This window comes from Salmo salar, chromosome 10 (genome assembly GCF_965601325.2).
Source record: "Salmo salar chromosome 10, fSalSal1, whole genome shotgun sequence".
In the NCBI taxonomy this organism is placed as follows: Eukaryota; Metazoa; Chordata; class Actinopteri; order Salmoniformes; family Salmonidae; genus Salmo; species Salmo salar.
Genome location: NC_138300.1, coordinates 84,914,894 through 84,930,957, shown reverse-complemented (window position 1 = coordinate 84,930,957; position 16,064 = coordinate 84,914,894). Strand labels below are relative to the sequence as shown.

Sequence of the window (16,064 nt, the reverse complement as noted above, 5' to 3'; positions counted from 1 at the left end):
TTTATCAACTTGTGCACCCAGAAAAACCTTTCATAGAGCCTGTTATATCCTAATTATGCAACCCATTTAACACAGCCTTCATGGTTTCCAAATGGATTCCCATCTTCTTCCATTCAAAGCCAAGCAACAATTAACTTGGAGAAAATCATTGAAACAGACAAACAACACTATACTTTATTCCCTGCGTCATAACCCTTGATTTAATGGATGTGATGTATGAGTGTGTTAAATGGAGTGTCCAGGCCGGGTGATTCTCTGGTCCACAGTCCAGGTGTTTCTCTGGTCCTTTAGTGTCTCGTTTGTCCAGGAATATACAGGTGTAGGATCTTAATTTGAACGCTCTTTTGTTGTTGAGAATTCTCCTGCATCGCCAGAAATGCAGATGAGCTTTGTGATTTACATAAATTCACTGAAAACCCACACTAACGCACGGTTACATTAACAGTATTGCACTTTTTATATAGCCTACTTTCGGCCAGCTAATAGCCTAACCACCAATAATCAAGCAACATTATAGACTAAACTTTCAAATCCTGCTGCTGCAGGATTATTTTGCTGTGACAATATAGGTCAAATTAAATTCCTACACCTGTATGCGCAACCAGTGTGTTTATGGCCTGAATCTGCTACTTGTTTGGACCTGTTAGGTCCTCCCTTTCGGTAGAATACACAAATTGAAGCCTAGCGTTGATATATGGCCATCGTAGAGTTATTACGCTTGCATCCCCTCCATTCTCTCCAGTCCAGGAATCAGAGTGAGTGCTTTCCCTAAATAGCAGAGAGCCTCAGCCAGGGCCTGACGCAGAGCAAAGAGCAGGGAGCAGGCTAGGCTTTATCATCGCTCAGCTCAGCCCAGGGAGGGGGAACAAATGAAGAGCAGCTGTAAGGTTGTGATATAAATGTGGTATTTTAAGCTATGGAAACAGGGCAGCTCCTCTGAGGAGGCCTATCTTATTTTCATGGTTGCCTGTCCTTTAGAGGCAGAAGGAGGAGGAGGATGTTGTACACGGAGCACTACTTAGGCTAAAAGCAACCAAATACATACAATACTTGAATAATACCAGAGTAAGAATTTCATGGGCAGCAGAGTAGCTGATGATAGGAGTTAGAATGTACAGCTGATTTTTAATGGAATATCTACATAGGCATACAGAAACCCATTATCAGCAACCATCACTCCTGTGTTCCAATGGCACGTTGTGTTAGCTAATCCAAGTTTATAATTTTAAAAGGCTAATTATAAATTCGAAAAAGAAAGTTTCTTTGTTTCTGGCCATTTTGAGCCTGTAATTGAACCCACAAACGCTGATGCTCCAGATACTCAACTAGTCTAAAGAAGGACAGTTTTATTGCTTCTTTAATCAGGACAACAGTTTTCAGCTGTGCTAACATAATTGCAAAAGGGTTTTCTAATGATCAATTAGCCTTTTAAAATGATAAACTTGGATAAGCTAACACAACATGCCATTGCAACACATGAGTGATGGTTGCTGATAACGGGCCTCTGGATGCCTATGTAGATATTCCGTTAAAAAACAGCTGTTTCCAGCTACAATAGTCATTTACAACATTAACAATGTCTACACTGTATTTCTGATCAATTTGATGTTATTTTAATGGACAAAAAAGGTGCATTTCTTTCAAAAACAAGGATATTTCTAAGTGACCCCAAACTTTTGAATGGTAGTGTAGCTGTAAGATGAGAGGGTATACTGACAACATGGAAAAGGTTGAGTGAAGTAGAGACAAATAAGTGTTGTTTTGAAAACACAGATGAAGTATAGACTCTACAGATGGTCATTTTGTTGTGTGAACTTAAATGACCATTCCTTTTGATACCATTGTTATTTCTAGCCATATTTTGACTGTTTGTGTCTTCTGAAGAGTACAGCCTGTTAGAAGAATAAAGAACCTTTCAGTCTGCTTATACATTCTTACAAAAAAAGTTGCTATCTAGAACCTAAAAGGGGACAGCCGAAGAACCCTTTTCAAACCCTTTTTTTCCAAGAGTGTAGTATTTAATCTCTAATTACTAAAACTGTTCAACAAAGGCTCAGTGATTAGCGCCCGACATCACAGCTTGAGCAAAGAGAAGAATCTGACGAAAAGAAGATGAAACTGGTTAGAAATTAGTGCCATTTCCTTCTGACCAATTGGGAACAAAGACATTGATTAATTTCTTATTTTCTGTGGTGTAGAGCCTAAGTAACGACTAATAAAATATAATTCAATGGATATCAAATTTTTTCTTAAATGATTTACTCTCCAGTCCTCTGTGGAATATCGGCACAATGACAAACATAGCAAACACAGCAGGGCTGAGGCATGCGGATAGGCTTCTCAGACTGCGTCCTAAATGGGACCCTATTCCCTCATAGTCCAATACCCAGTGGGTCCTGGTCAAAAGTAGTAAACTAGATAGGGTATAGGGTGCAATTTCAGATGCACCCTGCGTCTGACTTTAAAGCTGAGATCCGCATTAAGGGAAAGATGGTTGAGTCTGTCTTTAAAGCTGAGATATTTTTTACATTCAGCATCACTCCGTCAAGGGAAATATAGTATTATTTCTAACAAAGACATTACATATATTTCAGGATGTTGTGTATCCCTGGAAATAATCAGAATTCATGCAAACATTACAGTTGTGAAAACCTAGCTTGTCCAAAAAAAAGTGGTCTCTTGGCACAGCTTATCCTGGGTATGGGGTAAATTGAGCCGTGGGACAGGGTAAGTTAAGCGGCCAAAAAATGTCTGTACTGAGTTAAATAGTACTACTACCTTTTTAAAACCATGTCTATCTTTATTTCCCAAAAACAATTAAACACAATCACAGTCTCTTTTTTGTCTTTTAATATTTGAAGCATCTTTTAACACAGGCTTAACACCTAACAAACGCTTTGTACTTTTTAAAACACTTTTAACATAGGCCAGGCCCTGTTGTTACCTCATATCCCAGCGATAATGCCTTGCTTAACTTGCCATTGGCTCAACTATTGGCTCAACTTACCCCAAGCCAAACTATATTAGCCCACACAGCTACAAGAATGCACTTTCATGCTAAGTTTAGGACCTCATATTGAAGCTAATAGAGACCCCAAATGATGTATAAAACAATCTTAAAATCATCTACTTTGGTTTAGATACAAGCATCATGAAACCACTAACACAATAAATGAATCTCACTTGGTGAAAATCCGTTTTTTTGAAATAACTTGCATAGTACTTTCTCCATGTGGTTTCTTCCTTCACAGAATCCATGAAATGATGACCTCTTCCTAAATGTATGGTCAAATGATTGATTTTGTGTGGTTTCCTAGAAACGAGAGGGGCTCGATATACAGTAGCCCACTCTCCCCTGCTCATGCAATGATGTGCAATGATGTCAGATGGAGCACAGACGTTTTTTTTTTTTCAAGTAATGTCTGTTGTTTTAATATCGCAAACGGACGTGGCATTTTCACCGCTACAGATTCCAACTTTAATGACATGTGCTAGCCCGTTGGTCATCATGGTCCCATGCACCCTCTAGGGACCACATCTGTTGATTAAAACTAGACAGGCAGAGGGATGGCTTTTCTTTCCAGGTCAGAGTGCATCAGAGTTATGCCTGTCAGTCAGAAATGGCTGCTGTTGTAGAAGTGTTTCAACTGAAGCACTAAGGCACTGCACAATCAGAGCCCTGTTTTTCACTGGAAATAAGGACAAGTACTTTTTGTTGGCTTTTTAAACGTCAGTAAGGGGCCTCGGGATAGGGCATGGGTCGCAGGATACATCAAATCAAATTTTATTTGTACATTGTACATTTTAAATTTGGCACATACATGTTCTGGGAGATATTCAAATTCATGTAAGATGCAGTAATGTGTAGTAATCATGGCGCAGAAGGCAAACAATTGCTTAATCATTTCAAAGGCAAAACTGACCTGAATTGTTTTGCCATTTTAAATGAGTTGTTGTTGCAGGCCTCAGACACATTGTGTTACATGCATAAAGCCTCGGGGCTAGCGCTGCTGAACCTTGTCGTTTCACTGACTATTTCTGTATGCATGGTTTCCTCTCTAACTGCTTGGAATAAACAAAGCAACAGTAAACAGAGTGATACTGAACGCACAAAGCAATAAAGTGTGAGAGAACAGCAACAGCAGTTCCGTGTGAAAGTCTTAACCACCAGCAGCCATGCCACTCTGTGCTACTGCTTGTGTTCTGTGGTAATTGCTGTCAGCTTGTTTTGGTGCTTGACAGGAAAAAAACAACACAGGGTTACTAGGGTGAAAAGGGAATGTGTGTGTGTGTGTGTGTGTGTGTGTGTGTGTGTGTGTGTGTGTGTGTGTGTGTGTGTGTGTGTGTGTGTGTGTGTGTGTGTGTGTGTGTGTGTGTGTGTGTGTGTGTGTGGCTCCCTGTTCCCCAGTCCTGCAAGTGTAATCACAGAATGGTAAATGAGCTGTGTGAATGAGGAAGCCTCATCAGGAGTCTTGGTGCTGGCTGGGTGCATACCTGCCAATCTCACTGCTCCCTCCCCTCACCAAGCCCAACTTAGCAAATGACTGAGCTGAGACAAACACACACACACACTCTCACACACACACACACACACACACACACACACACACACACACACACACACACACACACACACACACACACACACACACACACACACACACACACACACACACACACACACACACACACACACAGACAAGCGTGCACGCATGTAGACACACACACACACACACATACATGCAAACATGAGTACTCACGCACCCACCGATAGAGAGAGAGAGAGCAGGTAATAAGGAATAGCACTAGCAAGGATGATGGTGCTAAACGTTTTCAGATGACTATCGTATGAATAAAAAACAGTAGAAATGTAGTATAAAAACAATAGAACAGTAGTATAAAAACAGAAGAACAGTAGTATAAAAACATTAGAACAGTATTACAAAAACAGTAGAACAGTAGTACAAAAACAGTAGAACAGTAGTATAAAAAAATTAGAACAGTAGTACAACAAGAGTAGAACAGTAGTACAACAACAGTAGAAAAGTAGTACAACAACAGTAGAACAGTAGTATAAAAACAGTAGAACTGTAGTATAAAAACAGTAGAACAGTAATACAACAACAGTAGAAGAGTAGTATAAATACAATAGAACAGTAGTGCAACAACAGTAGAACAGTAGTATAAAAAAGGAACAGTAGTACAAAAACATTTGAACAGAAGTGCAAAAACAGTAGAACAGTAGCATAAAAAAGGAACAGTAGTATAAAAACATTAGAACAGTAGTACAAGAACAGTAGAACAGTCGTATTAAAACAATAAAACAGTAGAATAAACACAGTAGAACAGTAGTATAAAAATAGTAGAAAAGTAGTATAAAAACAGTAGAACACTAGTATTAAAAGATTAGAACAGTAGTGCAAAAACAGTAGAACAGTAGTACAAAAACAGTAGAACAGTAGTACAAAAACATTAGAACAGTAGTGCAAAAACAGTAGAACAGTAGCATAAAAAAGTAGAACAGTAGTATAAAAACATTAGAACAGTAGTACAAGAACAGTAGAACAGTCGTATTAAAACAGTAGAATAAACACAGTAGAACAGTAGTATAAAAATAGTACAAAAGTAGTATAAAAACAGTAGAACACTAGTATTAAAAGATTAGAACAGTAGTACAAAAACAGTAGAACAGTAGTACAAAAACAGTAGAACAGTAGTACAAAAACAGTAGAACAGTAGTTCAAAAACAGTAGAACAGTAGTACAAAAACAGTAGAACAATATTATAAAACATTAGAACAGTAGCATAAAAAAGTAGAACAGTAGTATAAAAACAGTAGAACAGTAGTACAAAAACATTAGAACAGTAGTATAAAAACAGTAGAACTGTAGTACAACAACAGTAGAACAGCAGTATAAAAACAGTAGAACAGTAGTAAAAAAACAGTAGAACAGTAGTACAACAACAGTAGAACTAAAGTACAACAACAGTAGAACAGTAGTATAAAAACATTAAAACAGTAGTATAAAAACAGTAGAACAGTAGTATAAAAAAGTAGAACAGTAGTATAAAAACATTAGAACAGTAGTATAAAAACATTAGAACAGTAGTACAAAAACAGTAGAACAGTAGTACAACAACAGTAGAACTAAAGTACAACAACAGTAGAACAGTAGTATAAAAACATTAAAACAGTAGTATAAAAACAGAAGAACAGTAGTATAAATACAGTAAAACAGTAGTACAAAAACAGTAGAACAGTAGTAGAAAACCAGTAGAAAAGTAATATCAAAACATTAGAACAATAATACAAAAACATTGGAACAATAGTACAAAAACAGTAGAACAGTAGTATAAAAACAGTTGAACAGTAGTACAAAAACAGTAGAACAGTAGTACAAAAACAGTAGAACAGTAGTACAACAGTAGAACAGTAGTACAAAAACAGTAGAACAGTATTAGAAAAACAGTAGAACAGTAGTCTAAAAACAGTAGAACAGTAGTAGAAAAACAGTAGAACAGTAGTACAAAACAGTAGAACAGTAGTACAACAACAGTAGAACAGTAGTACAACAACAGTAGAACAGTAGTATAAAAACAGTAGAACAGTAGTATAAAAACAGTAGAACAGTAGTACAACAACAGTAGAACAGTAGTATAAAAACAATAGAACAGTAGTACAACAACAGTAGAACAGTAGTATAAAAACAGTAGAACAGAACTATAAAAAACATTAGAACAGTAGTATAAAAACATTAGAACAGTAGTAAAAAACATTAGAATAGTAGTACAAAAACAGTAGAACAGTAGTACAACAGTAGAACAGTAGTACAAAAACAGTAGAACAGTATTAGAAAAACAGTAGAACAGTAGTCTAAAAACAGTAGAACAGTAGTAGAAAAACAGTAGAACAGTAGTACAAAACAGTAGAACAGTAGTACAACAACAGTAGAACAGTAGTACAACAACAGTAGAACAGTAGTATAAAAACAGTAGAACAGTAGTATAAAAACAGTAGAACAGTAGTACAACAACAGTAGAACAGTAGTATAAAAACAATAGAACAGTAGTACAACAACAGTAGAACAGTAGTATAAAAACAGTAGAACAGAACTATAAAAAACATTAGAACAGTAGTATAAAAACATTAGAACAGTAGTAAAAAACATTAGAATAGTAGTACAAAAACAGTAGAACAGTTGTATAAAAACAGTATAACAGTAGTACAACAACAGTAGAACAGCAGTATAAAACAGTAGAAGAGTAGTATAAAAACAGTAGAACAGTAGTACAACAACAGTAGAACAGAAGTACAAAAACAGTAGAACAGTAGTAGAAAACCAGTAGAAAAGTAATATCAAAACATTAGAACAGTAATACAAAAACATTGGAACAATAGTACAAAAACAGTAGAACAGTAGTATAAAGACAGAAGAACAGTAGTACAAAAACAGTAGAAAAGTAGTACAAAAACAGTAGAACAGTAGTATAAAACCAGTAGAAAAGTAATATCAAAACATTAGAACAATAATACAAAAACATTGGAACAATAGTACAAAAACAGTAGAACAGTAGTATAAAAACAGTTGAACAGTAGTACAAAAACAGTAGAAAAGTAGTACAAAAACAGTAGAACAGTAGTATAACAGTAGAACAGTAGTACAAAAACAGTAGAACAGTATTAGAAAAACAGTAGAACAGTAGTCCAAAAACAGTAGAACAGTAGTATAAAAACAGTAGAACAGAACTATAAAAACATTAGAACAGTAGTATAAAAACATTAGAACAGTAGTTTAAAAACATTAGAACAGTAGTAAAAAACATTAGAATAGTAGTACAAAAACAGTAGATCAGTAGTATAAAAACATTAGAACAGTAGTACAAAAACAGTAGAAGTGTAGTACAAAAACATTAGAACAGTAGTATAAAAACATTAGAACAGTAGTATAAAAACAGTAGAACAGTAGTACAACAACAGTAGAACAGCAGTATAAAACAGTAGAAGAGTAGTATAAAAACAGTAGAACAGTAGTACAACAACAGTAGAACAGAAGTACAAAAACAGTAGAACAGTAGTAGAAAACCAGTAGAAAAGTAATATCAAAACATTAGAACAGTAATACAAAAACATTGGAACAATAGTACAAAAACAGTAGAACAGTAGTATAAAAACAGTTGAACAGTAGTACAAAAACAGTAGAACAGTAGTACAAAAACAGTAGAACAGTAGTACAACAGTAGAACAGTAGTACAAAAACAGTAGAACAGTATTAGAAAAACAGTAGAACAGTAGTCCAAAAACAGTAGAACAGTAGTAGAAAAACAGTAGAACAGTAGTACAAAACAGTAGAACAGTAGTACAACAACAGTAGAACAGTAGTACAACAACAGTAGAACAGTAGTATAAAAACAGTAGAACAGTATTAGAAAAACAGTAGAACAGTTGTCCAAAAACAGTAGAACAGTAGTAGAAAAACAGTAGAACAGTAGTACAAAACAGTAGAACAGTAGTACAACAACAGTAGAACAGTAGTACAACAACAGTAGAACAGTAGTACAACAACAGTAGAACAGTAGTATAAAAACAGTAGAACAGTAGTATAAAAACAGTAGAACAGTAGTACAACAACAGTAGAACAGTAGTACAAAAACAGTAGAACAGTAGTACAAAAACAGTAGAACAGTAGTACAACAGTAGAACAGTAGTACAAAAACAGTAGAACAGTAGTACAACAGTAGAACAGTAGTACAAAAACAGTAGAACAGTATTAGAAAAACAGTAGAACAGTAGTCCAAAAACAGTAGAACAGTAGTACAACAACAGTAGAACAGCAGTATAAAACAGTAGAAGAGTAGTATAAAAACAGTAGAACAGTAGTACAACAACAGTAGAACAGAAGTACAAAAACAGTAGAACAGTAGTAGAAAAACAGAAGAACAGTAGTACAAAAACAGTAGAACAGTAGTACAAAAACAGTAGAACAGTAGTATAAAACCAGTAGAAAAGTAATATCAAAACATTAGAACAATAATACAAAAACATTGGAACAATAGTACAAAAACAGTAGAACAGTAGTATAAAAACAGTTGAACAGTAGTACAAAAACAGTAGAACAGTAGTACAAAAACAGTAGAACAGTAGTACAACAGTAGACAGTAGTACAAAAACAGTAGAACAGTAGTACAACAGTAGAACAGTAGTACAAAAACAGTAGAACAGTATTATAAAAACAGTAGAACAGTAGTACAACAACAGTAGAACAGCAGTATAAAACAGTAGAACAGTAGTACAAAAACAGTAGAACAGTAGTATAAAACCAGTAGAAAAGTAATATCAAAACATTAGAACAATAATACAAAAACATTGGAACAATAGTACAAAAACAGTAGAACAGTAGTATAAAAACAGTTGAACAGTAGTACAAAAACAGTAGAACAGTAGTACAAAAACAGTAGAACAGTAGTACAACAGTAGAACAGTAGTACAAAAACAGTAGAACAGTAGTACAACAGTAGAACAGTAGTACAAAAACAGTAGAACAGTATTAGAAAAACAGTAGAACAGTAGTCCAAAAACAGTAGAACAGTAGTATAAAAACAGTAGAAAAGAACTATAAAAACATTAGAACAGTAGTATAAAAACAGTAGAACAGTAGTACAAAAACATTGGAACAATAGTACAAAAACAGTAGAACAGTAGTATAAAAACAGAAGAACAGTAGTACAAAAACAGTAGAACAGTCGTACAAAAACAGTAGAACAGTAGTATAAAACCAGTAGAAAAGTAATATCAAAACATTAGAACAATAATACAAAAACATTGGAACAATAGTACAAAAACAGTAGAACAGTAGTATAAAAACAGTTGAACAGTAGTACAAAAACAGTAGAACAGTAGTACAAAAACAGTAGAACAGTAGTACAACAGTAGAACAGTAGTACAAAACAGTAGAACAGTAGTACAAAAACAGTAGAACAGTATTAGAAAAACAGTAGAACAGTAGTCTAAAAACAGTAGAACAGTAGTAGAAAAACAGTAGAACAGTAGTACAAAACAGTAGAACAGTAGTACAACAACAGTAGAACAGTAGTACAACAACAGTAGAACAGTAGTATAAAAACAGTAGAACAGTAGTATAAAAACAGTAGAACAGTAGTACAACAACAGTAGAACAGTAGTATAAAAACAATAGAACAGTAGTACAACAACAGTAGAACAGTAGTATAAAAACAGTAGAACAGAACTATAAAAACATTAGAACAGTAGTATAAAAACATTAGAACAGTAGTAAAAAACATTAGAATAGTAGTACAAAAACAGTAGAACAGTTGTATAAAAACAGTAGAAGAGTAGTACAAAAGCAGTAGAAGTGTAGTACAAAAACATTAGAACAGTAGTATAAAAACAGTAGAACAGTAGTACAACAACAGTAGAACAGCAGTATAAAACAGTAGAAGAGTAGTATAAAAACAGTAGAACAGTAGTACAACAACAGTAGAACAGAAGTACAAAAACAGTAGAACAGTAGTAGAAAACCAGTAGAAAAGTAATATCAAAACATTAGAACAGTAATACAAAAACATTGGAACAATAGTACAAAAACAGTAGAACAGTAGTATAAAAACAGAAGAACAGTAGTACAAAAACAGTAGAACAGTAGTACAAAAACAGTAGAACAGTAGTATAAAACCAGTAGAAAAGTAATATCAAAACATTAGAACAATAATACAAAAACATTGGAACAATAGTACAAAAACAGTAGAACAGTAGTATAAAAACAGTTGAACAGTAGTACAAAAACAGTAGAACAGTAGTACAAAAACAGTAGAACAGTAGTACAACAGTAGAACAGTAGTACAAAAACAGTAGAACAGTAGTACAACAGTAGAACAGTAGTACAAAAACAGTAGAACAGTATTAGAAAAACAGTAGAACAGTAGTCCAAAAACAGTAGAACAGTAGTATAAAAACAGTAGAACAGAACTATAAAAACATTAGAACAGTTGTATAAAAACAGTAGAACAGTAGTACAAAAACATTGGAACAATAGTACAAAAACAGTAGAACAGTAGTATAAAAACAGAAGAACAGTAGTACAAAAACAGTAGAACAGTAGTACAAAAACAGTAGAACAGTAGTATAAAACCAGTAGAAAAGTAATATCAAAACATTAGAACAATAATACAAAAACATTGGAACAATAGTACAAAAACAGTAGAACAGTAGTATAAAAACAGTTGAACAGTAGTACAAAAACAGTAGAACAGTAGTACAAAAACAGTAGAACAGTAGTACAAAAACAGTAGAACAGTAGTACAACAGTAGAACAGTAGTACAAAAACAGTAGAACAGTAGTACAACAGTAGAACAGTAGTACAAAAACAGTAGAACAGTATTAGAAAAACAGTAGAACAGTAGTCCAAAAACAGTAGAACAGTAGTATAAAAACAGTAGAACAGAACTATAAAAACATTAGAACAGTAGTATAAAAACATTAGAACAGTAGTTTAAAAACATTAGAACAGTAGTAAAAAACATTAGAATAGTAGTACAAAAACAGTAGATTAGTAGTATACAAATATTAGAACAGTAGTACAAAAACAGTAGAAGTGTAGTACAAAAACATTAGAACAGTAGTATAAAAACATTAGAACAGTAGTATAAAAACAGTAGAACAGTAGTACAACAACAGTAGAACAGCAGTATAAAACAGTAGAAGAGTAGTATAAAAACAGTAGAACAGTAGTACAACAACAGTAGAACAGAAGTACAAAAACAGTAGAACAGTAGTAGAAAACCAGTAGAAAAGTAATATCAAAACATTAGAACAGTAATACAAAAACATTGGAACAATAGTACAAAAACAGTAGAACAGTAGTATAAAAACAGTTGAACAGTAGTACAAAAACAGTAGAACAGTAGTACAAAAACAGTAGAACAGTAGTACAACAGTAGAACAGTAGTACAAAAACAGTAGAACAGTAGTACAACAGTAGAACAGTAGTACAAAAACAGTAGAACAGTATTAGAAAAACAGTAGAACAGTAGTCCAAAAACAGTAGAACAGTAGTATAAAAACAGTAGAACAGAACTATAAAAACATTAGAACAGTAGTATAAAAACAGTAGAACAGTAGTACAAAAACATTGGAACAATAGTACAAAAACAGTAGAACAGTAGTATAAAAACAGAAGAACAGTAGTACAAAAACAGTAGAACAGTAGTACAAAAACAGTAGAACAGTAGTATAAAACCAGTAGAAAAGTAATATCAAAACATTAGAACAATAATACAAAAACATTGGAACAATAGTACAAAAACAGTAGAACAGTAGTATAAAAACAGTTGAACAGTAGTACAAAAACAGTAGAACAGTAGTACAAAAACAGTAGAACAGTAGTACAACAGTAGAACAGTAGTACAAAAACAGTAGAACAGTAGTACAACAGTAGAACAGTAGTACAAAAACAGTAGAACAGTATTAGAAAAACAGTAGAACAGTAGTCCAAAAACAGTAGAACAGTAGTATAAAAACAGTAGAACAGAACTATAAAAACATTAGAACAGTAGTATAAAAACATTAGAACAGTAGTTTAAAAACATTAGAACAGTAGTAAAAAACATTAGAATAGTAGTACAAAAACAGTAGATTAGTAGTATAAAAATATTAGAACAGTAGTACAAAAACAGTAGAAGTGTAGTACTAAAACATTAGAACAGTAGTATAAAAACATTAGAACAGTAGTATAAAAACAGTAGAACAGTAGTACAACAACAGTAGAACAGCAGTATAAAACAGTAGAAGAGTAGTATAAAAACAGTAGAACAGTAGTACAACAACAGTAGAACAGAAGTACAAAAACAGTAGAACAGTAGTAGAAAATCAGTAGAAAAGTAATATCAAAACATTAGAACAGTAATACAAAAACATTGGAACAATAGTACAAAAACAGTAGAACAGTAGTATAAAAACAGTTGAACAGTAGTACAAAAACAGTAGAACAGTAGTACAAAAACAGTAGAACAGTAGTACAACAGTAGAACAGTAGTACAAAAACAGTAGAACAGTAGTACAACAGTAGAACAGTAGTACAAAAACAGTAGAACAGTATTAGAAAAACAGTAGAACAGTAGTCCAAAAACAGTAGAACAGTAGTATAAAAACAGTAGAACAGAACTATAAAAACATTAGAACAGTAGTATAAAAACATTAGAACAGTAGTTTAAAAACATTAGAACAGTAGTAAAAAACATTAGAATAGTAGTACAAAAACAGTAGAACAGTTGTATAAAAACAGTAGAAGAGTAGTACAAAAGCAGTAGAAGTGTAGTACAAAAACATTAGAACAGTAGTATAAAAACAGTAGAACAGTAGTACAACAACAGTAGAACAGCAGTATAAAACAGTAGAAGAGTAGTATAAAAACAGTAGAACAGTAGTACAACAACAGTAGAACAGAAGTACAAAAACAGTAGAACAGTCGTAGAAAACCAGTAGAAAAGTAATATCAAAACATTAGAACAGTAATACAAAAACATTGGAACAATAGTACAAAAACAGTAGAACAGTAGTATAAAAACAGAAGAAGAGTAGTACAAAAACAGTAGAACAGTAGTACAAAAACAGTAGAACAGTAGTATAAAACCAGTAGAAAAGTAATATCAAAACATTAGAACAATAATACAAAAACATTGGAACAATAGTACAAAAACAGTAGAACAGTAGTATAAAAACAGTTGAACAGTAGTACAAAAACAGTAGAACAGTAGTACAAAAACAGTAGAACAGTAGTACAACAGTAGAACAGTAGTACAAAAACAGTAGAACAGTAGTACAACAGTAGAACAGTAGTACAAAAACAGTAGAACAGTATTAGAAAAACAGTAGAACAGTAGTCCAAAAACAGTAGAACAGTAGTATAAAAACAGTAGAACAGAACTATAAAAACATTAGAACAGTAGTATAAAAACAGTAGAACAGTAGTACAAAAACATTGGAACAATAGTACAAAAACAGTAGAACAGTAGTATAAAAACAGAAGAACAGTAGTACAAAAACAGTAGAACAGTAGTACAAAAACAGTAGAACAGTAGTATAAAACCAGTAGAAAAGTAATATCAAAACATTAGAACAATAATACAAAAACATTGGAACAATAGTACAAAAACAGTAGAACAGTAGTATAAAAACAGTTGAACAGTAGTACAAAAACAGTAGAACAGTAGTACAAAAACAGTAGAACAGTAGTACAACAGTAGAACAGTAGTACAAAAACAGTAGAACAGTAGTACAACAGTAGAACAGTAGTACAAAAACAGTAGAACAGTAGTATAAAACCAGTAGAAAAGTAATATCAAAACATTAGAACAATAATACAAAAACATTGGAACAATAGTACAAAAACAGTAGAACAGTAGTATAAAAACAGTTGAACAGTAGTACAAAAACAGTAGAACAGTAGTACAAAAACAGTAGAACAGTAGTACAACAGTAGAACAGTAGTACAAAAACAGTAGAACAGTATTAGAAAAACAGTAGAACAGTAGTCCAAAAACAGTAGAACAGTAGTAGAAAAACAGTAGAACAGTAGTACAAAACAGTAGAACAGTAGTACAACAACAGTAGAACAGTAGTACAACAACAGTAGAACAGTAGTATAAAAACAGTAGAACAGTATTAGAAAAACAGTAGAACAGTAGTCCAAAAACAGTAGAACAGTAGTAGAAAAACAGTAGAACAGTAGTACAAAACAGTAGAACAGTAGTACAACAACAGTAGAACAGTAGTACAACAACAGTAGAACAGTAGTATAAAAACAGTAGAACAGTAGTATAAAAACAGTAGAACAGTAGTACAACAACAGTAGAACAGTAGTACAAAAACAGTAGAACAGTAGTACAAAAACAGTAGAACAGTAGTACAACAGTAGAACAGTAGTACAAAAACAGTAGAACAGTAGTACAACAGTAGAACAGTAGTACAAAAACAGTAGAACAGTATTAGAAAAACAGTAGAACAGTAGTCCAAAAACAGTAGAACAGTAGTACAACAACAGTAGAACAGCAGTATAAAACAGTAGAAGAGTAGTATAAAAACAGTAGAACAGTAGTACAACAACAGTAGAACAGAAGTACAAAAACAGTAGAACAGTAGTAGAAAAACAGAAGAACAGTAGTACAAAAACAGTAGAACAGTAGTACAAAAACAGTAGAACAGTAGTATAAAACCAGTAGAAAAGTAATATCAAAACATTAGAACAATAATACAAAAACATTGGAACAATAGTACAAAAACAGTAGAACAGTAGTATAAAAACAGTTGAACAGTAGTACAAAAACAGTAGAACAGTAGTACAAAAACAGTAGAACAGTAGTACAACAGTAGAACAGTAGTACAAAAACAGTAGAACAGTAGTACAACAGTAGAACAGTAGTACAAAAACAGTAGAACAGTATTAGAAAAACAGTAGAACAGTAGTCCAAAAACAGTAGAACAGTAGTATAAAAACAGTAGAACAGAACTATAAAAACATTAGAACAGTAGTATAAAAACATTAGAACAGTAGTTTAAAAACATTAGAACAGTAGTAAAAAACATTAGAATAGTAGTACAAAAACAGTAGAACAGTTGTATAAAAACAGTAGAAGAGTAGTACAAAAGCAGTAGAAGTGTAGTACAAAAACATTAGAACAGTAGTATAAAAACATTAGAACAGTAGTATAAAAACAGTAGAACAGTAGTACAACAACAGTAGAACAGCAGTATAAAACAGTAGAAGAGTAGTATAAAAACAGTAGAACAGTAGTACAACAACAGTAGAACAGAAGTACAAAAACAGTAGAACAGTAGTAGAAAACCAGTAGAAAAGTAATATCAAAACATTAGAACAGTAATACAAAAACATTGGAACAATAGTACAAAAACAGTAGAACAGTAGTATAAAAACAGAAGAACAGTAGTACAAAAACAGTAGAACAGTAGTACAAAAACAGTAGAACAGTAGTATAAAACCAGTAGAAAAGTAATATCAAAACATTAGAACAATAATACAAAAACATTGGA

At 32.9% G+C, this 16,064-nt stretch overlaps 1 protein-coding gene across 5 annotated transcripts in view; it reads left to right on the top strand.

The window, feature by feature from the left end:
- ntrk3a (neurotrophic tyrosine kinase, receptor, type 3a) overlaps positions 1–16,064 on the top strand; it is a 298,276-nt gene that overhangs the window by 126,272 nt on the left and 155,940 nt on the right. The window lies entirely within an intron of this gene.